Source organism: Mandrillus leucophaeus, unplaced genomic scaffold, assembly GCF_000951045.1.
Source record: "Mandrillus leucophaeus isolate KB7577 unplaced genomic scaffold, Mleu.le_1.0 Scaffold241, whole genome shotgun sequence".
Classification (NCBI taxonomy): domain Eukaryota; kingdom Metazoa; phylum Chordata; class Mammalia; order Primates; family Cercopithecidae; genus Mandrillus; species Mandrillus leucophaeus.
The window spans coordinates 1,840,058-1,866,237 of NW_012102488.1; the positions used below are offsets into that span (position 1 = coordinate 1,840,058).

Consider the following 26,180-nt stretch of genomic DNA (forward strand, 5'->3'; position numbering starts at 1 on the left):
GCGCTCCTGGAGCCGTGAGCACGCGCGCGCGCGCGCACAAGCTCCAGTTGTCTCCCAGGTCTCCCTCAGCCCAGCGGGAGGAGTCGCCGCCAGGCCCCTCCTCTCTGCGTTCCAAGCTCCAGAGGACGAGACCTAAAGGGCGCCTGATTGGCTGTGGAGGGCGGGGCCAAGACAAGGGGCGGGGCTGCCGAGACCTTGGGCCCGCGAGAGCGAAAATTTGGGTTCGATTAAGCCGCATAGGAAAAGATCAGGGAAGTCTGGGCCCATCTGGGCGTCGGAGCCCGCTAGGTCAGCCGTCATCAAATACAGAATATGTTTTCGAGGACGCTAATATATAGTCATGACCAATTTCAGTTCCTCTACTTTCTGCGGGCCGTCGCAATTAAAAAAAAAACTACATCTCCCAGAAACCTCCACGAAAATAAGGCTCACCTTGCGTAACCACGTAGTCCTTCGCCGCATTGGGGCAAAATAATCCCTTCATTTTTCTGAAGGGACCGTGGAAAATATTTCATTTTTCTCCTCACCGGAGCAATTGTAAATGCTGTGCGGTAAGAGGAGTTACCTGTGGAAAGGTGGTTAAGAGATTAGGTAAAGAAAAGGAAAGGACACCAAAATAAAGTGCTGCGGAAGAATTTTTGTCCAGCTGTGAGACGACGAGTGCGTGAAGTGAAGGCGATTGAGAGGGGCTGAGGGAATTGTCCTCTGTGCAAGGGACTTTCTTTAAGCCCCAGGCCCCCTCCTGCCCCTGTCGTCAGCAGGTCAGTAAGCAAGGCGAGCTTGGGGGTGGCCCCAGTCGAGCTGCCTTTCACCCCTTGAAGATCACCCCTCTTTTGGTGGTGGTGGTATTGGTTTGTCTTGGTTGGAGGCCGGCTGAATGGGGGCGCTTCAACTTCCGGTTGGGGGAGGGGAGGAAGGCCGTCCTGGGGGAGGGGGGACACCCTCACTTCCTGTTGGGGGGGTGGTGATGGTTTGGGGGTGTCCAACCCACTTCCAGTGCTGGTGAGGGCTTGAAAAGGTGGTGCTTGGTGCCATTCGCGGAGACCGTATCTTGCAGCTTGGGGGTTGTGTTTTATGTGAAAAGTTAGGTTATTCCAAGTTGTGCTGAACACCAACTACAGTCAGAATTTATGAGTTTGTTTCCACGTGGAAGATGGAACATTTCTTCCCCAGCAAAATTGTCTCAGTGTTTTCTTCAAAGAATTCGAAAGCCCCTGTTAAAAAATCTCTATTCACCTCTGCAAGACCACATAGCTTGTGTGACTGATGAATTGCCAACACCTGCACCCCTACTCAAGTCCAGCCTCGGATGGGTGAAGTGTGGTGCCCTCTGCCTTGACATGCAACAGGAAATCTAGCTTCTCTTTTAAGGAGATAACTTTTTATTTAGGGGACTGAATATTGTACATAAAATCCGGGGCGTTTTCTTCTTAGCAGAATGAAAATATCACACTAAAGTACTCAAATTTGATGTTACCTTAACTGATAAAATTGACGTCTTAAATTATTAGTCCTGTTGATTTTGGCTACAGGTTTTGCCCTGTGCCTGAGAACAACTTCCTCAGCCTTAAAAATTCTTATGCGTAGCTTACACGTAACATTTGTGAAAGTTGCATTTTATTACATTTTCCTCCTTTGTAATTTAATTCATCACTGATTTTTAAATGGTATCTGTTCTTTGTGGTATTAAAAGTATAGCACAAGGGTCATGAGACTCAGCTCCTATTCTAAATAGGAAAAAGCTGACTCACAAAGGACAAAAGATCAATAAGAACTTTCTGCTTTTCAATATCTCATTTGTAATAAACTGTATGTGAGGTGGTAATAAACACTCAATAATTTTTATTCCTTGGCTTCTGTTGTCAGATAACACAATACTTGGAGGGGTGTGTGTCTGTGTGTTGAAGGAATCAATCTATTTGAAGCTTACTTTGTGAAATCTGAATAATGTTAGTAATTTTAGGATATGTTATCAGTGAACCTAGAACTGTATTGTCTTTCAAGAATTTTTGAAGTAATAAGGCCTGTGTACTTTTACTTTTGGGATTGTACTTAATCTAGCCTCAGACTCTGCAATTATTTTAATTCTATAGTAGTTTTTTTAAAAAGCTGTTTGGTCACGCCTGTAATCCCAGCACTTTGGGAGGCCAAGGCTGGCACATCACGAGGTCAGGAGTTGGAGACTAGGCTGGCCAGCATGGTGAAGCCCCGTCTCTTCTAAAAATGCAAAAATTAGCTGGACATGGTGGCGCACACCTGTAGTCCCAGCTACTCAGGAGGCTGAGGCAGGAGAATTGCTTGAACCCGGGAGGTGTAGGTTGCAGTGAGCCGAGATCCCGCCACTGCACTCCAGCCTGGGCGACAGAGCGAGACTGCGTCTCAAAAATAAATAAATAAATAGCCGTTTGGTTTAGAGTTCATTAGAAAATATGTTTTAAACCAAATATTACAGTTAAAAAAAAAAAAAACATGTTTTAACCTTCTGTTGTCACTTTTAAAAAAAAAAAGTCTAAGACCTTAAAATCAAGTATGATTTATATTTTGAAAGACCACACAATTGCAGTAGTTGACTGAAAAGACAAAATATTGGCTTCGTGGTTATTAATAGGTTAGGAACATGTAGACTGCCCCAAGTATTAATTGATTAAAGAAAAAGTGTTCACTATCTTCTGTATTAATGTAATATAGAAGAAAATGTAGTCACCCTGACAAATGAAACTATAGTGTTAGGAAATATTGAAGTATGGAAAGATTGTAGAACTAAATGAAAAAAATAGAGAATATCATGTTAAAATACTGATTGAGGTAGAGTAATATTGCCTTTTGGAAACTGTCTTTATTAAATTGGTCTTTATGATACTCCATGGAAGAAATACGGTATAATAGAAATAAGAAAAATTGCTGCAGCTGAAAGACTTGAGCAGCTTGAAGAACTGTCTGTTTAGAAGAAAGCAATATATAAAGTACATATCTGAAAGAAGGTATTTTGTGATAAGTGGCAGTTATTCATTGGTTCCATCAAAGAAGAAATATTAGAAAAGCCTGTGAAAAATAGAGAGGGAAAGTCCATAGAACCTGTTTTTATTCTTTTTAAAAATGTTTCTTTGGAGAGGCTTGCTGTCCTCCAAAGTTTTGGGTTTTTTTCTTTTTTTTTCTTTTTTCATTAATGCCCTTTGTGCAGTTTTCTTTGCATGTTTAATGGAAATATAATATCAAAATTTAAAGAATTAAGATTAAGATTTGTGTACATGTACTGTTACTTCAAGTTAATGAATTTGAGGTTTCATTCCATTACTTGCCAGCTATATAATAAAGAAATTGTCAATTTTTTTTTCAAATACTTGGATTAGATAACCATTTTGTTTCTCAAAGACTCATTGGATACACGGCTCACAGCAGTTTGAAATACTAAAACCGTAGGTCACAATTCTGGCTTCCATCTGACTGAAATTCGATTATCCACAGAGATGTTATACATAATACAGAAGTGTCTTTTCATTCTTTCATCTACTTTTCTTTGTAAAATCAGGCTAATGTTTTGCAACTATTGCTTTCTTTGTTTGTCGTTTTGATGGTGGTTTATTTTTGTTGTTGTTGTTTTTGCCATAGGGTTGAGGATTAAAGGAAGTATCTTAAGAACTTGAATGGGTTTTCAACTTACTGCTTTGCTGTCTTTATTTCATAGTCTTCACGGGTATTCAAATGAGAATACCCCTTACATAACTTTTCATTATTTCGGCAAAAGTTTAGAGTGTCTACTATGTGCCAGTCACTGTTCTCAGGTCTATGAATACAGTAAATACGGCCAAATATTCGTATTCTCTTGTAGTTTACTCTCTAATTTACAAATTAAAACTGGAATTTTGCTCACTTGGTATTCCTAAATGAGCAAATGATCGGTGTTCAAACTGGATAAAGAAGCAGCCCTAAACCTGATTTCTCCTGGTCTTAATCTCTAAGCCATTCTAAACCCAGATTTGAATGTTTCATGCTAATTTTTCTCCATACCATAGAAGCCCCTGTGTTAAATATTCAGCCCCTTTCATTGAAATATGTGTCATTTTCCTACCATTCTAGCTTCGTTTGTATTGTGAAAACAAGTAAGAGTGAACAACGGGGAAAATATGGGATCAGATAGGCCCAAATTCAGCAGTGGTTTCTACATTCTACTAGCTGAGCTTACTAGCTTGGTAACCATGAGCAATTTATTTGACCTCCCTAAGCCTCAGTTTTCCTAAATCCAAATGGGGTTGTTTGGTGGAATCAGAATGTTATATGTAAATCTCCTGGTCCAATGCCTGGTGCTAGAAGCTTCATTAATGCAATTATCTTACCCCCAATCTTGCTTCTGCTTTTCTGACTATTGTGATTTGCCCACATGTCTGTTTTAAGCTGTACATTTTCCCCACAGTATGGGATGCAGTGGTAGACTGATTGAGCTTCAGCCTTGTCCCCCTATCAGCATGCTCACATAGTTGTCAAGATTTAATTTTTTTTCCTTGTAGGAAGGATAAATCACTAATTTCCATGATTAGTAGATATACAAAATAGAAAAGTTTCAAGGAAAGATTAAGGAATCTCAATCTTGGCACAAATCACTAAGGTAATTTGAATTGTTACAGGCAGACTTTCAACTCATTCTCCTAAACTTATTTAAATACTAAGACCAACAATGAAGACCTTTCACACTGTGATCATACTTCTCATTACTCATCTACACATCCAAATGGGACAGCCTCTGGGAGGAAAAAAGATTCTGTACTGCACCCAGCTTTAATATTTTTGCTCATGCTATTTTCTGCCTGAAACACTCTTTTTTCCTTGGAATCCCCGTCTATCAACATGCCACTTTCTTTCAGGTTGTTTATTGAAGAAATATTTTCTGATATCCATTCTCTTCTACACTCTCCCAAACTGTACATATTCTGTCCATTAACTCTCCAGAGCATTATACCTTTCTTACAGCATTTACTGTCCGGTGCTCCTCTTGTTTGTTTTTATTGCGTTATTGTGGTAGGTAGAGTTTATGCCTTCCCTAAAAGGCTGCAGACTAGATCTTATTCCACTCTGTGCTGTCATACCTGGCACAAGACCATTCACATCATAGGTATTCAGTAAATATTTGTGGAGGTGAGCTGGTTCTTGGAGTATGATGAAACTGATCAATAACTTTTGTCCACAATTACGCCCAGCATCAGCACAATGGCTACCATACATTAAACACTCAAATATCTATAAAATGAAAGAGTAAATAGTCATCATTCTCTCATTTGGGAGCTTCTTAGGGTGTCAGATAAGCATATATTAAGTACCTACTATATAACTGGAGCCATAAGAACTGATCTCTGCTCCCCAATTTAATTGGAAAAAAGTAAATCGTTACTAGTATCTGCAGACTTTGAAGATGGTAGGTGTTTGAGTAGGGATGGCATGGAGAGCTCAGTATAGAGTTGTTTGCATTGTGAGAGATAGCCTCTGTTACCTGAACTCAGAAACCAAATAGATTTTGATATCAAGTATTTAGACACGTAACTTATATTTCCACTCCTAGGTATATGTCCAAGAGAACTGAAAACATGTTTGCGTAAAAACTTGCATACAAATATTTGTAGCAGCCTTATTTGTAAAAGGCAAACTCAAATGTCCATTAATTATTGAATGACTAAACAAAATGTGATCTAGCCATACAATGGAATATTATTCAGCAACAAAGGGAAACAAAGTAGCAATACCTGCTGTAACATGGATAAATCTTGGAAATATTAAAGTGAAAGAAGTCACATACAAAAGGCAACATACTGTGTGATTCCATTTATTTGAGATGTGTAGATTAGGCAAAACTAATAGAGACAGAAAGCACATTAGTGGATGGGAATGGGAGTGACTGCTAGTATGGAGTTTCCTTTGAAAGTGATGAAAATGTGCCAGAATTAGATAGTGGTGGTGGTTGCATAACTTTATATACTAAAATATCTTGTGTACTAATGTACAGTTGACACCTGAACAACGAGGGGGCTAGGGGTGCTAACCCCCGTGTTGTCAAAAATCCATGTATAACTTTTGACTCCCCAAAAAATTAACTACATAAATAGCCTACTGTTGACTGGAAGCCTTACCAATAGCATAAACAGTTGATTAACATATGTTTTGTATGTTACATGTACTGTGTACTGTATTCTTACAAAGTAAGCTAGAGAAAAGAAGGTGTTAAAAAATCATAAGGAAGAAAAAATATGTTTACTGTTTATTATTCATTAAGTGGAGGTGGATTATCATAAAGGTATTCATCCTTGTCATCTTCACATTGAGTAGGCTGAGAAGGAGGAAGAGGAAGGATTGGTCTTACAGTCTCAGGTCGTGGAGGCAGAAGAAAATCAACATATAAGTGGACTCATGCAATTCATCCCATGTTGTTCAAGGGTCAACTGTACAAAAAAAAAATCCTGAAGTGTACACTAAAGGGGTCAGTTTTATGGTATGTGAATTATATCTAAAAGAGAGATACTTAGACTTGAAGAATAGGGGATTTTGAATGGGGCCAGAAGAAAGAAGCAAGAGGTATGAAAGCAAGGAAATGATCATTCTTTCTCAGATCCTAGAGAGAAATGTAAGCAGCTAGGTACAGGGCTGAAGGTATGTTAAAGATCAGGTGAGGATGGATTTGAGGATAGCTTCTGGCTTTTTGTCTTAATGTAGCAGGGATTGTGGTAAATGCTTAGACTACAGAGGTATTAACAAAGGAGAAAGACATCTTATGACCTTGAAGGAAGCTTCAGATTTCTTCTTGACTAGGTCAAGGATGTGGTATATAGTCTTTTTGGTTTCTGTGTTACAGTCAGCTGAGTTTAAAGAGTGGAAGTATTCTAAGGTAAGGAGTCTAGTAGCAATCAAAACAAAGTTACTAGGGAAGATGGGAGAGCAGGGACTAGACAAAGATGTTAGAATTTGATTCTGAAGCTCTCCCCAGGTAATGAAAATAGATAAATCTTAATGAGGAGGAACCAAGAGCAGTGATTTGGAGAAGTCAGTACAAATAAAGGTATTCATTTGGAGAAATATTTGAATGCCTTTTATGTGCCAGGCACTATTAAATAAAACTATAGCTATTTTCGTTATTTGACTTTTTTTCTGAAAATAAAATCTTATGAGTGTGATTAATGGTTCTACAAGCATGGGTAGTTCTAGATATGATACCTACGTTTCCCTAAAAGATTGTACTGATTTTTGATGATACCAGCAATGTATAAGGATGTTGTTTTCTCCACGATTTTGCCAGCAAAGTTTTTTGGCTAATTGAACAGACATAAAATTATTCTTCTCTTTGCTTATAATCTGATAAGTGTTTCCATACCATGGAACCTGAATCTGTTGAAACATGAAGGAATTCAAGCCCCTTATAAGTGTTACCCCATATGGTTTCTTTAAAGGATATGGATTTTTAAGGATCCTAGAAATCAAAATTCTGTGATTTTATTCAGCTCAAAAAAATACTTTTATTCAGTACTGCTGTCCTTATTTTCTGAATAATAGTCAGATTCAGACCACACTGAGCCATAATTCCAATTCCCATTTGACTAACATTTATTTAGTATTGTGCTGGGCACTACATATTATCTTAATTCAAATAGTTTGGCGTTTTTCCATGTGAGAAAAATTAAGTTTAGAGAGATTGGGTTACTTGCCCAAAATCACTTAACCAGTAAGTGGTAGAGACAGGATTTGAATGCAGATCCTCTAAGGCCAATGTTTATTCTCATACTCCATGATCCTTCAGTATCACCACTAAAATTTACTGGAGGATAATGAAAGTTGGAAAATAAATCTGAACTGGAACTTGGGACAATCAAGCACTGACTTACCTCTGTACATAATGAAGCATTTAGCAGAGATGTTGTTTGTTATTTTGTTTTGTTTTGTTTTGTTTTTACTGGGGAGGCTATAGTACATAAACAGAGCGAAAGATCTTGGTATAGTTAAACCCACATTTTCAAGGCCTTCTGTGTTCTGCCTGATGATCAGGTACCTACTACCCCAAAATCTGTGATGGTAACAAAGAAGGAGGAAGGCAGTGGTAGAAAAGCAACTGCCTTTGGGTATACACAGTAAGATTTATGTGATTGTAGAAAGAGCAGGCAAATGATGTGGCCTTCAGAGAATCCCACAAAGTAACCTTTTAAGATAGTAACTTAAAGTCTGACATAAGATTCATAACAGGTTATTCATCACAAGATAAGATATTCAAAGCATAGCATGTAAGATACTCAAAGCATATCAGCAAAAAAGGAGAGATTCCTTCATTTTTATTCGGGTATGGTATACTCACAAAGCAAATTTAATATCAGGAATATAAAACAAGAGATACCATGTTCCAATTCTGGCTTTAGTCGGATATTATAAAATTTAATCCCAATTTACAGATAAGGCAATTCAGGGCTCAAGATTACACACCAAATAAGTGGACTGTAGGCTGGGCGTGGTGGCTCCTGTAATCCCAATACTTTGGGAAGCCAAGGCAGAAGGATCGCCTTAGCCCAGGAGTTTGAGACCAGCTTGGGCAACGTAGTGAGATGCCATCTCAACAAAAAATAAAAAATAACCAGACATGGTGGTGTATACACATGTAGTCACAGCTACTCAGGAGGCTGAGGCCAGAGGATTGCTTAAGCCCGGGAGTTGAAGGCTGTGAGCTGTTATTGAGCCACTGCACACCAACCTGGGCTGCAGAGCAAGACTCTGTCTCAAAAAAAAAAAAAAAAAAAAAGGATGCGGGGGGCGCTGTAGAACGTAGGTCTTTAATCTATGTGGTTGTTTTGCAGTTTATAGGTATAATTTTTAAATAATATGTTAGCCAGGCACAGTGGCTTGTATCTATAATCTCAACATTTTGGGAGGCTGAGACAGGAGGATTGCTTGAGGCCAGGAGTTTGAGAGTAACGCAGGCAACATGGCAAGACCCCATCTCTATTAAATTAAATAATAATAATTTAATATGGTTTTGTTTTTTTTTTTGTTTTTTTTTTTTTGAGACAGAGTCTTGCTCTGTCTCCCAGGCTGGAGTGCAGTGGCGCTAGTGAGCTCACACGATTCTCCTGCCTCAGCCTTCCAAGTAGCTAGGATTATAAGCACCTGCCTGCTTCAAAAGAAATGATATCCAGCACTCCATTTTTTCTTTTTCAGCCTCAAAATTCCTATCTCCTTTTTTTTCCCCTTGTCCACATGTCCTTCATTCTTATACTTCATAGCTTTAATTCCTATTCTCTTGACACAAACCTTCATTTTGGTTGCTGGTGGCATCGTAATTACCATAACTTTTTGGCTTAATAACAGTAGCAGTTATATCAACAAATAATAACATGTTCATACTCTTGAGCCAATAATTCCACATATAGAACTTTATTCTAAGAAAGTATTTTAAAGAAGAAAAATAGTTAAAGGTACAAAATGTTAATAGCACTGATATCTATACTATACTGTCTAAAGACTTGAAATCTTCTAAACATTCAACAATATAATAATGCTTAAGCAAATTATTGCCTGTCTACTCAGTGGGCTATAAGACATTCATTTTTCACAATAGCGTCTTTAAGAATACATTGAAAGATGTTGTAAGAATGTTTTTGCAAACATGAAAAGGAGAAACAAATCAGAAGGAAACAAAGTAGAAAAACTAATGTGATTGGTGTCTATTTCTAAAGCATTTATATTTTCTGTATAATAATAATTTATATTTATTGACAACTTACTGGTGTCAGGAACAATACTCAAGCAACATTATAGAAGTAACATTGTGTAGTTATTGAAAACTAGTGTTCTAGAGTCAAATCTTAGCTTCATCACTTACTAATATGTGATCTTGAAAAGGAAATGGAAGATAACTATGTCTACAACAAATTATTAAATCTGTATAAAGTATTTGGCACATAGAAAACCTGCAATAAGAATGTTTTTGTTATCAGACATTTTATAAATATGTCTCATTTAATCTTCGCATCCTCACAATAACCTCATTAGATAGTGTTATGTTCATTTTACATGAAAGAAAATTGAAACTTCAAATGTTTAAATACTCTAGGTTAAATAACTTGCCAAATCACTTAACTAATAAGCAGTAGAGTTTTGATTCAGAGCCCAAGCTGTGATTTCCACTTATGACTCTGAGAGATGAGGTTACTGCAGACTAATGCTTTTGCTAAGAATAGGAAAGATGAGATTTAAAAAGAAAAGTGAGGTCATCAAAGACCTGCTGAGGCATCCAGGACTTAAGAAACCGCAATTGTAGAACCAAAGGAGCTTCAGAGAAGTGGGCTGATGTTCCATGCTTCTCTTTTTTCCTAGGAATTTGCTAATTCTTAGAGCATGACAAGATGCTATGAAACTTAGCAGAGGGTTTCTTCTAAAAGCAGAGAAGCTGTTAGTTTTATGGGGCTGAGCAGACAGAACTTGGATTTTAGAGATCCCCAGGTAGCTAGTACTTAGAGAAGGATGGTACCAAGAAACTATTTTTTAAAACTTGTTTTCCCCTCACAATGTTTGCTACGCAGAGTCTATAACTGTAAGAAAGTTAATTTGTATTGCTTTAAGCCAATAGCTTTAAATAACTTGTTACAGCAACAATATGAAACTATTACAGAGACATGAGGAAATGATGAAGAAGTCTAACATATATATGACTGAAGGAGAGAAAGTTAGAAGCAGTAATATATATATGTATACATATATACATGTATATACACATACATGTATATATTTTATATATATATTTTTTTTGAGACAGTGTCTCACTCTGTCTCCCAGGCTGGAGTGCAATGGCGCCATCTCGGCTCACTGCAAGCTCCGCCTCCCGGGTTCACACCATTCTCCTGCCTCAGCCTCTGGAGTAGCTGGGACCACAGGCACCCGCCACCACACCAGCTAATTTTTTTTTGTATTTTTAGTAGAGATGGGGTTTCACCATGTTAGCCAGGATGGTCTCGATCTCCTGACCTCGTGATCTGCCCACCTTGGCCTCCCAAATTGCTGGGATCATAGGCATGAGCCACCACGCCCGGCCTAGAAGGAGTAATATTTTAAGAGACAGTGATTGAGAATTTTCCAAAATCGATGCAAATATCAAGACATGGATTTGAAAAGTGCAAGAAATGCCAAGCAAAATAAATACAAGGAGTACCACACTTTCATTCTTCATAGTAAAAATAAAACTGCTGAAAGTAACCAGAGGAAAAAAGACACATCATCTTCAAAGGAACAATTAGCCTGACATCTGACTTGTCAACAGAAATAATGGGGGCCAGAAAACAATACAATGTAACTTTTTTTTTTTTTTTTTTTGCTTTTACCTACTTGGTTTGTTTGTTTGTTTATTTATTTATTTTGAGATGGAGTCTCCCTCTGTCACGCAGGCTGGAGTGCAGTGGCATGATCTCATCTCACTGCAGCCTTTGCCCCTTGTGTTCAAGTGATTCTCCTGCCTCAGCCTTCCAAGTAGCTGGGATTACAGGTGCATGCTACCACACCCAGCTAATTTTTGTATTTTTAGTAGAGACGAGGTTTCACCATGTTGGCCAGGCTGGTCTCGAACTCCTGACCTCAGGTGATTTGCCTGCCTTGGCCTCCCAAAGTGCTAGGATTACAGATGTGAGCTACCACGCCCGGCTGCCTTTTTTTTTTTTTTTAATTGACAAAAATTATATGTATTATGTACAGCATGGTGTTTCGAAATATGTATACATTGTGGAATAGCTAAATTGAGCTAATTAACATATGTATTATCTCACACAATTTATGTAAGAACACTGAACATCTACTCTCTTAGCAGTTTTCAAGAATATAACACATTGTTATTAACTATAGTCAATATATTGTACAATAGCTATCTCAAACTTATACCTCCTGTCAAACTGAAATTTTGTATCCTTTGACCAACATCTTCCCAGCCCCACCCCACCCGTGGTAACTACCATTCTACACTCTACTTCTATGAGTTCAGGTTTTCTAGGTTCCACGTATGAGATCATGTGGTATTTGTCAGTACCAGGCTAATTTCACTTAACAGATAATGCCCTCCAGGTTCATTCATTTTGTTGCAAATGACAGGATTTCCTTCCTCTTTAAAGCTGAATAGTATTCCATTGTGTATATATACCACATTTTCTGTGTTCATCTGTTGATGGATACTGAGGCTGATTCCGTATCTTGGCTATTGTGAATAATGTGGCAATAACCCTGAGAGTGCAGATATCTTTTCAACATAGTAATTTCATTTCCCTTGGGTATATTCTCAGAGAACGCAACCTTTCAGTTCCTTAAAGAAAATAACTGCCAATCTAGAAATCATGATGGCAATTAGAACACATTTGCAACAGAATAATGAAAATACATATGAAAATGTGTGAATCAGTTAAAGCTATACTCAATGAAAAATGTGTAGCCTTAAATGCATATATTAGAATAGAAAAAAGGAAAAATCAGTTATCTAAATACCCATCAAGGTAGGAAAAGAACAGCAAATTAAACCCAAAGTAAGTAGAAGAAAGGAAATAATAGAAAATAGAAATCAATGAAATAGAAAACAAATTGTCGGCCAGGCACAGTGGCTCATGCCTGTAATCTCAGCACTTTGGGAGGCTGAGGTGGGTGGATCACCTGAGGTCAGGAGTTTGAGACCAGCTTGACCAACATGGCAAAACCCCATCTCTATTAAAAATACAAAAATTAGCTGTGCATAGTGGCGGGCGCCTGCAATCCCAGCTACTCGGGAGGCTGAGGCAGGAGAATCACTTGAACCGGGGAGGCAGAGGTTGCAGTAAGCCGAGATCGTGCCATTGCACTCCAACCTGGGTGACAAGAGCGAAACTCCGTCTCAAAAAATAAAAGAAGACAACAAATTGGCAGTAGGGAATAACAAGACCAAAAGTTGGTTCCTTAAAAAGATTGGTAAAATGCGTAGACCTCTAGCAATATTGATAAAGAAAAAAAAAAAAAAAGCATAAATTACCAATATCAGGAATGAAAAGGGAACATTTCTTTACAGATTCTACAGATGTCAAAAAGGTAGGAAGATAATCATGAACAATCTTATATAGACAGATTTGAAATTTTAGATGAAATGGACAAATGGTTAAATGCTTTATTTAAATTGGCATAAAAATTGACGTGAAGAAATACAGTGTCTGAAAACTGTTTTTATCTGTTAAGTAAATTGAATTCAGTATTTAAAATTTTGGCTGGGCATGGTGGCTCATGCCTGTAACATCAGCACTTCAGGAGGCCAAGGCTAAAGAATCATTTAAGGCCAGGAGTTCAAGACCCTGTCTCTACAAGAAAATTTTTAAAATTAGCCAGGCATGGTGATGTGCACCTATAGTCCTAGCTACTCGGGAGGTAGGAAGATCGGTTGAGCCTAGGAGTTCGAGGTTGCAGTAGGCTGTGATTGTGCCACTGCACTCCAGCCTGGGTGATAGAGACCCTGTCTTTAAAAAAAAAAAATCTACAAAGAAAACCAGGTCTACCTGACTTCACTGATGAATTCTTACAAATATTTAAGGAAGAAATAACCCCAGTGTTACTCAAACTCTTCAATAGAATACAAGTTGTTTTACGAGATCATCTAAGCCTTAATGCCAAGACCTGGCAGCTATATTTTGAGAGAAGATATTTACAGAGCAGTATCTTTCATGAACCTAAATGTGTCACTTGGGAATATAGGAACTCTCAAAGAATCTATAGACAAACTATTAGAATTAATAAGCAAACTTATACGAGCAACCAACAGTTAGAAAGTGAAATTTTTAAAATACCATTTACAGTAGAATCAAACAAATCAAATTTAAGTCTTATAAGATCTTTACACAGGAAACTGTAAAACAGAGAGAAGCAAGATGTAATAGGTAGTCATAGATTGGAAGACTTGGTATTGTAAAGATATCATTTCTCTCCAAATTGATCTATAGATTAAATGGAATCCTAATAAAATCTCAGGATTTGTGTACATGATGGAAGGAGGGACTAACAAGTTGATTCTAAAATTCACATAGACATGAAAAGGACTAAATAGTCAAGACAATCTTGAAGAACAAAGTTGTAAGACTTTATCAGATAACAGGATTTATTATAAAGCTACAGTAATTACAGTGTGGTAATGGCGCAAGGACAGACAGATCTGTGGAACATAATTGAGAGCCCAGAAGCAATCCCATATGTATATAATTAATTAATGACAACAGTAGCATCCACCACAGTAGGTGAGGGATGGATTTTTCATTGAATGGTGCCTGGTTGTGTGTGGAAGGGGCAGGGAATGAATCCTTGACCCCTTACCTCACAACATATACAAAAATCACTTCTAATAAGTTTCTAGTTGGATTATAGAGCTAAATGTGAAAGAAAAATTTAAGGAGAAACTGGAAAACACCTTTATGATCTTGGAGTAGGTAATGATCTGAAAAGGAAGGAGAAGGTTGAATAAATTGGAGTTTATGAAATTAAAAACTTCTCTTCATTAAAAGACATTATTATGAGAATGAAAAGACTAGTAGACTAGTTGCAGAGTGAGAATACATATTTGTAATACATGTATTCAACAAGGGACTTGTAGAGCTCTTACAGATCAATAGGAAAAAACAAATAATCAAATTTCAAAAAGGACAAAATACTTCAATAGGCACTCCACAAAAGAAACTATCCAAAGGCCAATATGCATCCACCTATTTTATTTACATCAAATGAGTGCAAATTAAAGCCACAATGAGATACTTGAGACCTCTCAGTATCTTGAGACCCCTCCCTACATCCCCACTGAAATGGCTAAAACTAAAAAGATTTAGAATATCAAGTATTGATGATGTGAAGACACTGAAACTCCTATGTTTCTCGTAGGTGTGTATATTTTTACAGCCGTTTTGGAAATCAGTTTGGCTGTGTATTCCAAAAGGTGATCATACACCCTCTGACCCTCTGACCCAGCTGTTCCTAGATATACACCCAACAGAAATTTATATATATATGTTCACCAAAAGACACAAATGGACAAGAATGTTCATAGTAGCATCATTCTTTTTTTTTTTTTTTTTTTTTTGAGATGGAGTCTCGCTCTGTCGCCCAGGCTGGAGTGCAGTGGCCGGATCTCCGCTCACTGCAAGCTCCGCCTCCCGGGTTTACGCCGTTCTTCAGCCTTCCAAGTAGCTGGGACTACAGGCGCCCGCCACCTCGCCCAGCTATTTTTTTGTATTTTTAGTAGAGACGGGGTTTCACCGTGTTAGCCAGGATGGTCTCAATCTCCTGACGTGATCCGCCCGTCTCGGCCTCCCAAAGTGCTGGGATTACAGGCTTGAGCCACCGCGCCCGACCGTAGCATCATTCTTAATAGCCCAAATGTCCATCGAAATAGAATGGGTAAGCAAATGTTTCTTGTATCTACATGGATGATCATATATCGAGCATAATATCGAGTAAAAGAAGCCAGATAAGTGCATGTAAGTACAAATAATTACATAGTATATGAATAAAGTTCAAAAACAAGCAGAACAAATCTTAGAAGTCACAGTAATTACTTTTACTGGGATAGCGAATGGGAAGGGGCATAAGGTGGGAGACTTCTGCTTGTTGTAATAATCTGTTTATTCTGGTAGGGCTGCAGGTGATACAGTCTATGAAAAGTTGTCAAGCTGTACACTTACAATTTGCATAATTTTTGTTTTATACTCTATTTATTTTGGAGACAGTCTTCTCTGTCACCCAGGCTGGAGTGCTGTGGCACGATCTTGGCTCACTGCAGCCTCCGCCTACTGGGCTCAAGCAGTTCTTCTGCCTCAGCCTCCCAAGCAATCCCATATGTATATAATTAATTAATGACAACAGTGGCATCCACCACAGTAGAGAGGGATGGATTTTTCATTGAATGGTGCCTGGTTGTGTGTGAATGTGCCTGGGACTACAGACACATGCCACCATGCCTGGCTAAATTCTTTTCTTGTATTTTTTTAAGTAGAGATGGGGTTTCACCATGTTGGCCAGGCTGCTCTCAAACTCCTGACCTCAAGTGATCTGCCCACCTCAGCCTCCCAAAGTGCCAGGATTACAGGTGTGAGCCACTGCACCCAGCCATTTGTTTTGTACTTTAAGTTTACTTAAGCCCTTCACTCCCTCAACGACTTGAAGGACTGTATTATTTTTCTCTACATTCCCTATATGCAAACCATGTAGATGGTATGCTTCTACCCCCGCCACTCCATCAAAAGGGCTCTACTAGGTCACTAATAACTTCCATGTTGTCAAAAAACTTGGACATTTTTTGCATTCTCATTTAATCCCAGTAACATATAGGTACATCTTTTTTTTTTTTTTTTTTTTTTCCTTGAAATAGTCTGACACCATGCACTCCTGGCTCTCTGCCTACCTGTGTTCATGTCCTCTTTGCAATCTCCTCCTCTACTCATCTTCTTACTGTTGAGTTCCTCAGGACACAATTCTAACTCCTTTTAACCTGTTATCTCTCCCTAGGTTATACCTTACATTCATGCTTTAAAATACCATCGACTATACTTGCTGGAAACTCTACTATACTTGCTGGAAACTCCTAAACTCCTATCTCCATCTCAGACTTTTCTTCTGTGTACAGAGTACAACTTGATATTTTATCTCAAAGCCATCTTAAAATGAACATGCCTAATCTTAATACTTTTTCTACTTCTACATTTCGAGTATTCCTTATCTCCATAAATGACGGCTCAATCTACTGATTTCTTCATTAAAAATCTTGGGCTCATTCTTTAGACCTCTTACTACTCCCCTTATCCCTTCAACACACACCCCTATCCAGACCACTGCACGATTCTATTGATTCTACCTCCTAAATATATCTCGAATTCACCCTCTTTGCTACATCTTCTCTGTTGTTATCCTTTTCTAAGCCACCGTCATGGTAAGAAGGACTGGTGGACGATTGGAGTAACTTCCCTACTGATCGTTAGAGATCCATTCTCTTTTTTTTTCCTCCCCCAAGACAGAGAGTCTCACTCTGCTGCCCAGGCTGGAGTGCAGTGGCATGTTCTTGGCTCATTGCATCCTCTGCCTCCCAGGTTCAAGCAATTCTCCTGCCTCAGCCTCCCACATAGCTGGGGTCATGGGTGTGCACCACCATGCCCAGCTAATTTTTGTATTTTTAGTAGAGACAGGGTCTCACCATGTTGGCCAGGCTTGTCTCAAACTCCCAATCTCAAGTGATCCACCTGCCTCGGCCTCCTAAAGTGCTGGGATTCAGGTGTGAGCCACCATGCCTGGCCTCTAGATCCATTCTTACACATTCATTCTTTACACAGAAGTCTGAATGACCCTTTAGAAAGCATAAATGTCACATCATGCCCCTCCTTAAAATTCCTCAGAGGTTTACTCTTATACTTTGGGGAAAACCCGGATTTCTGACATAGCCCCAATTCTCTTCAGGATTTGGTTCCTGTCTACCTGCCTTTGTTGCTTTCCTCTCTGGCTCATTTTTCTCCAGCCACAAGCTGCCTTTCACTTCCTCCAAAGCATCAAGTTCTCTCTCACCTCTGGGCCTAATAAGCTAGTTCCTCAGTATGCAACGTACCTACTTAACGTTTAACTCTCAGGTTATGTGTTCCTTCTTCAAAGAAGTCCCCTGTCTAAATGAAATCTCCCCTGTTATTCTATAGCTTTCTGTTCTTTTCCTTCAGGGCATTTTAAACAAATTTAAAGTTTATTTATTGGTATATGTGCTGAACATCTTTCACCTCCAACTCGAGTTTTTCACGAGGGAAGAGACAATTTGTTCACCATTGTATTGCTGGTATCTTAACCATGTACCTGGTAGGTATTATTGAAAATATATAATGAGTAAGAAAATAGATCATGCCATCCTAGGTAAACTACAGGTAGGGAAGTACTTCATAGGTGTGTCCTGTGCCCTGAGAGCATGAAGGAGTTGCTTGTTTCCTCTGGTTTGGTACTTTATTTCTTAAAAATTCCTCTCTGAAAAAGGGACCAAGTAATCACTGTACTGCCTAGAGACAAGTTTTTGATGATTAGTCAGTCTTCTCAGTGCTAAGCTAAATTGGCCGCGTGTGCAGATTTTATTTAAGCCCCCAGAGAGGAATGCACCTGCCTATATTTTTTAGATTGAAACTTTTTTTTTTTCTTTTTTTTGAGATGGAGTTTCACTCTTGTTGCCCAGGCTGGAGTGCAGTGGCGTGATCTTGGCTCACTGCAACCTCTGCCTCCCGGGTTCAAGAGATTCTCCTGACTTAGCCTCCTGGGTAGCTGGGATTACAGGCATGCACCACAATGCCTGGCTAATGTTTGTATTTTTCTAGTAGAGATGGGGTTTCACCATGTTGCCCAAGCTGGTCTTGAACTCCTGACCTCAGATGATCTGCCCGCCTCAGCCTCCCAAAGTGTTGGGATTACATGCGTGAGCTACTGTGTGCAGCCCTAGATTGAAACTCTTTAAAAGTAAAGGTAGAGAGTTCTCAGTAGCAGTCTTGAATAACTTGTCTTCTTTTCTAGAACTGCAATTTTGTTCATTTTTTTGAGACAGGATCTTGCTCTGTGGCCCAAGCTGGAGTGCAGTGGCATGATAACTCACTGCAGCCTTGAACTCCTAGGCAAAAATGATCCTCCCGCCTCAGCCTCCTGAGTAGCTTAAGACTGCAAGCACATACCACCACACTAAGCTAAGTTTTTAGTTTTAATTTCTTTTTTTTTTTTTAGAGACAGGGTCTTACTATGTTGTCCAGGCCAGTCTCAAACTCCTGGGCTCAAGCGATCCTACCACCTTAGCCTCCCAAAGAGCTGGGATTATAGGTGTGAGCCACTGCACTCAGCCAAACTGCAATTTTAAAAAAACATATAAGGGCCCTACAAAGGAAAGGTAGTCTAATCGCATTTGGTTACTCTTGAGATTTACAATATTATTTGTAAGTATTATTAGCTATTTTAGTCACATAAATATGCCATAATGCAACCAGAGTAAGTATATGACATGTCTTTTAATCACAATAATCAGAATAATGCAAAAAATGACCATACTTCATAATATTAATGTATTCATGTGTTTTATAAGTTATACACATCTATTACGATTTGATATTACAAGATACTCTGCATTTTCTTATATAGCTTATGTTTGCTTTCTTCATCCTAGATATAGTTTTTAATTAAATTATTGTTTTTGAAGCTGATTTTAGTACAATAAGATGTTTAATTGCACATTTGATAGAAAATTATAAACACAACAATTTGAAACAGCTTTCAGGCTACTAGCATTTCCCAAAACCCATTAAAAAATGTCTGTTTACTACCAAATTTAAACCAGATGAATTTCATTTCAAGAGAAAATGTTTTCGAGGTTTTTTTTTTGTTTTTTTGTTTTTTTGAGACGGAGTCTCCTCTGTCACACAGGCTGGAGTGCAGTGGCGCGATCTCGGCTCACTGCAACCTCCACCTCCCGGGTTCAAGCCATTCTCCTGCCTCAGCCTCCCGAGTAGCTGGGACCACAGGCACCCACCACCACACTGGCTAATTTTTTTGTATTTTTAGTAGAGACGGGGTTTCACGGTGTTAGCCAGGATGGTCTTGATTTCCTGACCTCATGATCCACCCACCTCCGCCTCCCAAAGTGCTGGGATTATAGGCATGAGCCACCGCACGTGGCTGTAGGTTTGGAGTTCATTATAAAGAAAAACTTTCCAATTGTCAGAGCTATTGAAAAGTGGGAGTAGACATTCCCGAGAGACTTTCAGGTTGGGGGCTGAGCCTCGGTTGTATGGTTGGACTCAGTGATCTTTGTGGGACCTTCTAATCCTGGAATTATCTTAATCAATGCTGCTTTTTAAAATTTTACTTTCTAAAACTGTGGCATATACAGTAAAGTATAAAAATCAATGAATTTTTACATAGATATATACATGTGCCTGTGAATATTTTCATCACTCTGGGAGGCTCTTCAGTCATTACCTTCTCTCTCCCCACCAGAGATAACCACTATTCTGATTTCTGTCACTATACGGTTGTTTTACTTGTTATTGAGCTTCATATAAATGTATTCATAGAATATTTATTCTCGTGGGTCTGGCTTCTTTTGTTCATGATTATATCTATGAGCTTCATCCGTGTTGCATGTAGCAGTAGTTCAATCTGTATAGTATTCCACTGATTTCATTGTAAGACTGTATCATAACATAGCCATGCTACTGTTGATGGACACATGGGTTGGTTCCACTTTGAGGTTATTATTTAAAAAGCTGCCATGAACATTCTCATACATGTCTTCGGTTGGTTATATACACTCATTTCTCACTAGGAATGGAGTTGCTGGTTCATAGGATAGGTGTGTTTTAACAGGTATTGCTAAATAGTTTTCCAAAGTGATTGTCCCCATTTAGATTCCCAGTAGCATCCTAAGAGAATTTCTGTTCTTCTTCATCCTTGGTACCTCTGTGTATTGTCATTTTTTTTTTATTTTAGCCAGTCTGGTGGGTATATAATACTAACTCTTTTTCTGTAGCTATCGATAATTTGGATAGTCTCTTTATGAAGTGCTTGCTTTGTATTTAACCCCCTTTTTTTAAAAAAAGGGATAATTTATTTTTAATCTTAGTGATATTTAGGAGTTCTTTGTATATTCTAAATATGAGTCTTTAGGGAATATATGTATTACAAATACAATTTCCCAGTCTGTGGCTTGCCTTTTTACTCCTTTAACATGATCTTTTGATGAACAGACATTCTTAACTGTAGTGGACTCCAATTTGTCACTTTTCTCTAATGTGGTTAGTGCTTTGTCCTCTTCAAGAAACCTTTGCCTAGCCTAAGATCATGAAGACATTTAGACCAGTAATTCTTAAATTGTAGTATTAAACTAGATAATAGCAAACTTTTGTTGGTTTACACACACAAAAAGAACTAAATAGATAGAAATGTACTATTTTTTTCCATAATTTATTTTGAAACTTTGGGTATTAACTATAAACAAGTAGATAATGATATTTAAATCTGAAATTTATTAACTGAGAAAGTGTCAGTTAGGATAGGCTAGGTTATTGCTATTTATATTGCTGTGGTAATAAACAACCACAAAATCTCAGTGGCTTTCTTTCTTCACTTATGCTATTTGTACAAAGTGGGTCAACATGGGGCTATGCTATTTGTCGTCACTTAGACAACCAGGCCGATGTAAACTCCATCACAATATATACTTTCACAGTCACTGTATTCAGGGGAGGGAAACATGGCAAATTGCTTATAGACTCAGATTTTCTGCCCAGAGGAATCATATGTCACTCACTGTCATTGCCCATGAGTTACATGGGCCTTGTGTCTTCTCTGAGGCAGTGAGGAAGTTTCCTCTTATGTTTCTGAAAGGAGATCTAAATATTTTTGAATAGCCATAGTGACTATCACAGTTAAACATGAGTAAGTTACTTAACCCCTCTGTGGATCAGTTTGTTCACTATAAAATAGGAGCTAATGATAATATCTACTTGATATGGTGGATGTGAGGATTAAGTGGGATCATACATATATAGCTCTTAAAATAGTGCCTGGTACTTAGTAAGCAATAAATTCTTGCTGCAATTATTGCTATCATTGTTGTTATTAGGCTCTTACTATATGATGACACCATACTACCTGCTTTATTTACACAGATTAGTTCTTGAGATAACTTCTTTATAGTATATACTATTGCTCTTCTCATTTATAGGATAGGAAAACATTGGTTCAGAGCTTTTGACTAGCTTGCCCAAGTTCCACAGCTAATAAGTAAAATATGAGATTGGAATCTAGGCAGTCTGACTCCAGAGCCCTCAATATAAACTGAGACTCCCTCCCAGATAGCAAATAAATATGAACAGAATTCAGAAATGCATACCATGCTTAGAGAACTCTGTGTTTGTGTACATATATGTTTATGGTTGTGATTTTGTATTGAATTTTTAATATATTCCTATTTTCTGCTAGTTTGTTAGTGTTTCTATTTCATATAATTAAATATACTGTTTCTCGGTATTCTATGTAGTCTAACAACTAAACAAATTTGAAGTTGATTTTGTTCTTCATTAACAGGTGAAAAAACTTGAGCCAGAGTCGTTTAGTGATCCCAGAAACCAGTTAGTTGGTAGCATATCCTGAACTCAAAGTCAGATTTCCTGACTTCGATTCAGAGCTCTTCCTGCTGCCTCAGGTTGTCTCCTTGTAGTTTATGCTGCACATCATCCTTTATCAATATTTGAGAGGCTTTTTCTCCCCAGATTTTGAGTGAATTCGTTGTAGAAATCACAGGTAAGCTATTTTTCTTCATAGCTCACATTACTATGTCTTGATTGTAATTTATCAATTTTGTCTTTTAAATATTCTAATGTTACTAAACACCCAGGGCCAAATTAAATATTTGGAGAGAGTTTCTAGTAAGAATAAATGCCTCCAGAGAAGATTCTGTGGAAAAATGTTGTAATGATGAGCTTAAGAGTACCAATAACTTTTCTTTTTCATGTAAGGCAGTTTAGAGTCCAATTTCTGAAGGCACAGAGATGCCACTGGAATTAGAGATGAATCAAACACATTACATTTTAGGTTTATCTTAAGGTATATTGGCAAGAAGTAAAACAACAACTTATCAAAAGCTTGTTACTTTTCCTGCCAGTGGCATAAGAATGTACATATAACAGTCTCAGATGTATTGTAATTTTCAGAGTTAAACCTCTTAAGGAAATGTTCATTTTCATGGTCTGTTTTCCCATAATTAAATGGTATTCTTGTTTGGTAATTGCAGTGTATTTTCATGTAACTTATCTGGAAAGTTAACAGGATGTAAATTGAGTTACAACTTCTCAATCTATTGCTATGTAGTGGAGATATTCAATAAGGAAGTCATAGTACTTTTTTCCCCTCAGTATCAAAATATGTCGGTTATCTGTCATGAAAATGAACGGAATCTGTGCTGTGTGTTATTGCACTCATGGGGAAATATTGTTTTGAGGCTACATGATCCTTGTTCTGGCCTCATTCTATTTAAAACATTAATTTTTGTTAAAATAAATACTGCTTTATAAAACTGAATGAAGAATTTAAGGGAATTTTTAATATAAAGCATGAGGTTTATAAATTGTGCCCTTACTCTGCCTGTTAAACATGCTTACTCTTCTCTGCCCTGTAGTGCTAATTCTGATGAGAGAGAGAAAGAATATATCATTAGCAACTATCTTTAAGGCATTTTTTCAGCAATAAGCTAGAAACTCTTCTGTTTGTTTGTTTGTTTTTGAGACGGTGTCTTGCTCAGTCACCCAGGCTGGAGTTAGAAACCCTTCTAATGGTGTTTGTATGGAAAGGGGAGTATGGAGAGTCTGGCAAAAAGGGAATTTTAGCTCTATGTGTAGCCATATTTTTTTGAAAAGGAAACTATCCAAGTATTGCATGTGAAATTAAAATTTAATTTTAAAACATCTGTGATCTTTGATGGCACTTTTCCTCTTTCTTTAAAGTAACATAACCATACTGCTGAAGGTTGAGTTTAAAACAAAGATTGGAAAGTAATTATTCATAATTTCACCACCCTGACGTAACTACTTTGAACTACTTCTTTTTTTTTTTTTTTTTTTTTTGAGACAGAGTCTCGCTCTGTCACCCAGGCTGGAGTGCAGTGGTGCGATCCTAGATCACTGCAACCTCCACCTCCTGGCTTTAAGCGATTCTCCTGCCTCAGCCAACAGAGTAGCTGGGATTATAGGCTCCTGCCACCACACCCGGCTAATTTTTGTATTTTTTGTAGAGACAGGGTTTCACCATGTTGGCCAGACTGGTTTTGAACTCCTGACTTTAAGTGATTGCCCACCTCAGCCTCCCAACACTTTGAACATTTTGATGTTTTTCCTTCCAATCTTTTTTCTTATGTATCTGTTGTTGTTATTATTATTATTATTATTTAGGGTCTCACTCTGTCACCCACACAGGAGTGCAGTGACATGATCTCAGCTCACTACAACTTGCACCTCCCGGGTTCAAGCCATTCTCCTGCCTCAGCTTCCAGAGTAGCTGGGATTACAGGCGCCCACGACCATGCGTGGCTAATTTGTATTTTCCGTAGAGACAGAGTTTCACCATGTTGGCCAGGCTCGTCTTGAACCCCTGACCTCAAGTGATCCACCCATTTCTGCTTCCCAATACTTTGAACATTTTGATGTATTTCCTTCCAATCTTTTTTCTTATGTATTTATTGATGATGATGATGATGATGATGATGATGATGATGATGATGACAGGGTCTCAGTCTATCATCTAGGCTGGAGTGCAGTGGCACTATCATGGCTCACTGCAGCCTCGACTTCACAGGCTCCAGCAATCCTCCCACCTCAGCCCAGCCTCCCTAGTAACTGGGACCACAGGCGCGTGCCACCATGCCCAGCTAATTTTTGTATTTTTGGTAGAGATGAGGTTTTGCCATGTTGCCCCAGCTGGGCTCAAATTCCTAAGATCAAACAATTCACCTGCCTCAGCCTCCCAAAGTGTTGGGATTACAAGTATGAGCCAACATGTCTGGCCTGTATCTGATCTGTTCTTTTAATATAATCCATATACCTTCTCATAAATATTTCATTGATAACTTTGTAATATAATTTTTAAAATAGCTTTCACATACTTTTATTGTTTGTAGAGCTTGTAAAGAAATATTTGATCCTCACGGTATCCCTTTGACGTAAATAGAATAAGTTTTAGCCCCATTTTGCATATAAGGGTATTGAAGCAGATGCTCCTATAATGCCTCTACTTGGTACTGTAGTAGACTTCTGTTCATGACAGAAGTACTTGCTAACACAGGCAAGTGAGTGCATTTAATGTTGAAAGAACAAAACAAATCGTTCTGTAGACTCTTACTCCCTGGACTTAGTCCTTCCTAACTGGGCTAAGTGAACCTTTGAACAGCAGTAGGCAATGCTGAAAATACAGATTTTGTCAGATTTTAGTAAGTGCTCTAAACACCCAAGAATCTTGAAGTGATATAATGAAAGTTACAGCAAATGTGGTTTTAAACTTGTTTTTTCTTTTTTGTTTCACCTTGAAAAAAAGAAACAATCAGTAGCTTTTAAATATAAAAGATTAAATCTAACTGCTTGTTCTGAATTACTATGGTACGGTGAGTGAGAACTGAGGCTCTGTGTATGAAAGTTGAAGTCTTATCATACTGAGTAGGTTATCAGTGGAGAAATGTTCCTAGGAAACTGTCTTGTAGAACTTAAATGTGTCAAATTTGAATTCTGTGGCTATTTGTAACTTTCTGAAGTCCTGAGCATTGTTACTAGGTTTCAAAGGCAAAATATAGCAAAATAATTCTGAGTTTTTAAATTTCTTTCAGTTTAAACTGTAAGGCATGTTACAATTGTGCCTATTCATCTTGTGAGGAAAGCTCTAAATTTCATCTTACTGTTCAGAGTAGTAAAGACCACTAGCTGCTTTGCCTCCCTGTGACTAAAGTTTTCTGTCTTCAGCTTTTGGCTGAGGAAATTCCTCTGCCATCGAGTGTCCTCTGTTTTTCTTTTAGGAAATCTTCCTAGGAAGCAAATTTAATTTGTAAGTCAGTTGATTAAAATGAAAAACACTTTGATGGGATTAATTTCCGTTTATTATATTATAGTTTTTATAAATGTTCTTCAATTTTCCTTCTCAAACATGTTGTCTTTTACTTGCAGTTTCATTGGCTTTTGAAAGGGCAAACGATTTAGGATTTGTTGCCTGTAAAAGAAAGAAACATTCTTTCTACCTCCTCTCTTCAGTGTTGTCTCACAGCTGCAGGTTTGAGCTGAAGAGCCATGTAAAATGTAAGAAAATAGAGGAGCAGTGTTCCTTGAACTAATAAGGACCCTTTCCCTGGAATTATTAACTATGAATTTTATGTTTGAGTTCAGATACTAGGGACCTTTGTTACTTCTGCTTTCTCATACAGTAGTTCCCCTTTATCCATAGGGGTATATCCGAAGACCTCCAGTAGGATGCCCGAAACCATGGATAGTAACAAATCCTATACATATGGTATACATGAATTTCTCTTTCATCACAATTTCACAGATTTATCTTTACTGTAGATCTTAGCAACCTCAGCATTTGTATTTTTTTCCTTTTGTTAAGTTGGGAACTTTTACCTTTTCGCTTGAAGAAGCACTTTACAGCTTCTCTTT

The 26,180-nt window shown here is 38.0% G+C and overlaps 1 protein-coding gene across 1 annotated transcript in view; it reads left to right on the forward strand.

Annotated features, from left to right (window-relative positions):
• The first annotated feature begins 484 nt into the window (after positions 1–484).
• HMG20A (high mobility group 20A) overlaps positions 485–26,180 on the forward strand; it is a 67,278-nt gene continuing 41,582 nt past the window's right edge. The window contains exon 1 of the mRNA XM_011982677.1: positions 485–591. The gene's annotated coding sequence lies outside the window, so the exon portion shown is untranslated. The remainder of the gene's footprint in view (positions 592–26,180) is intronic.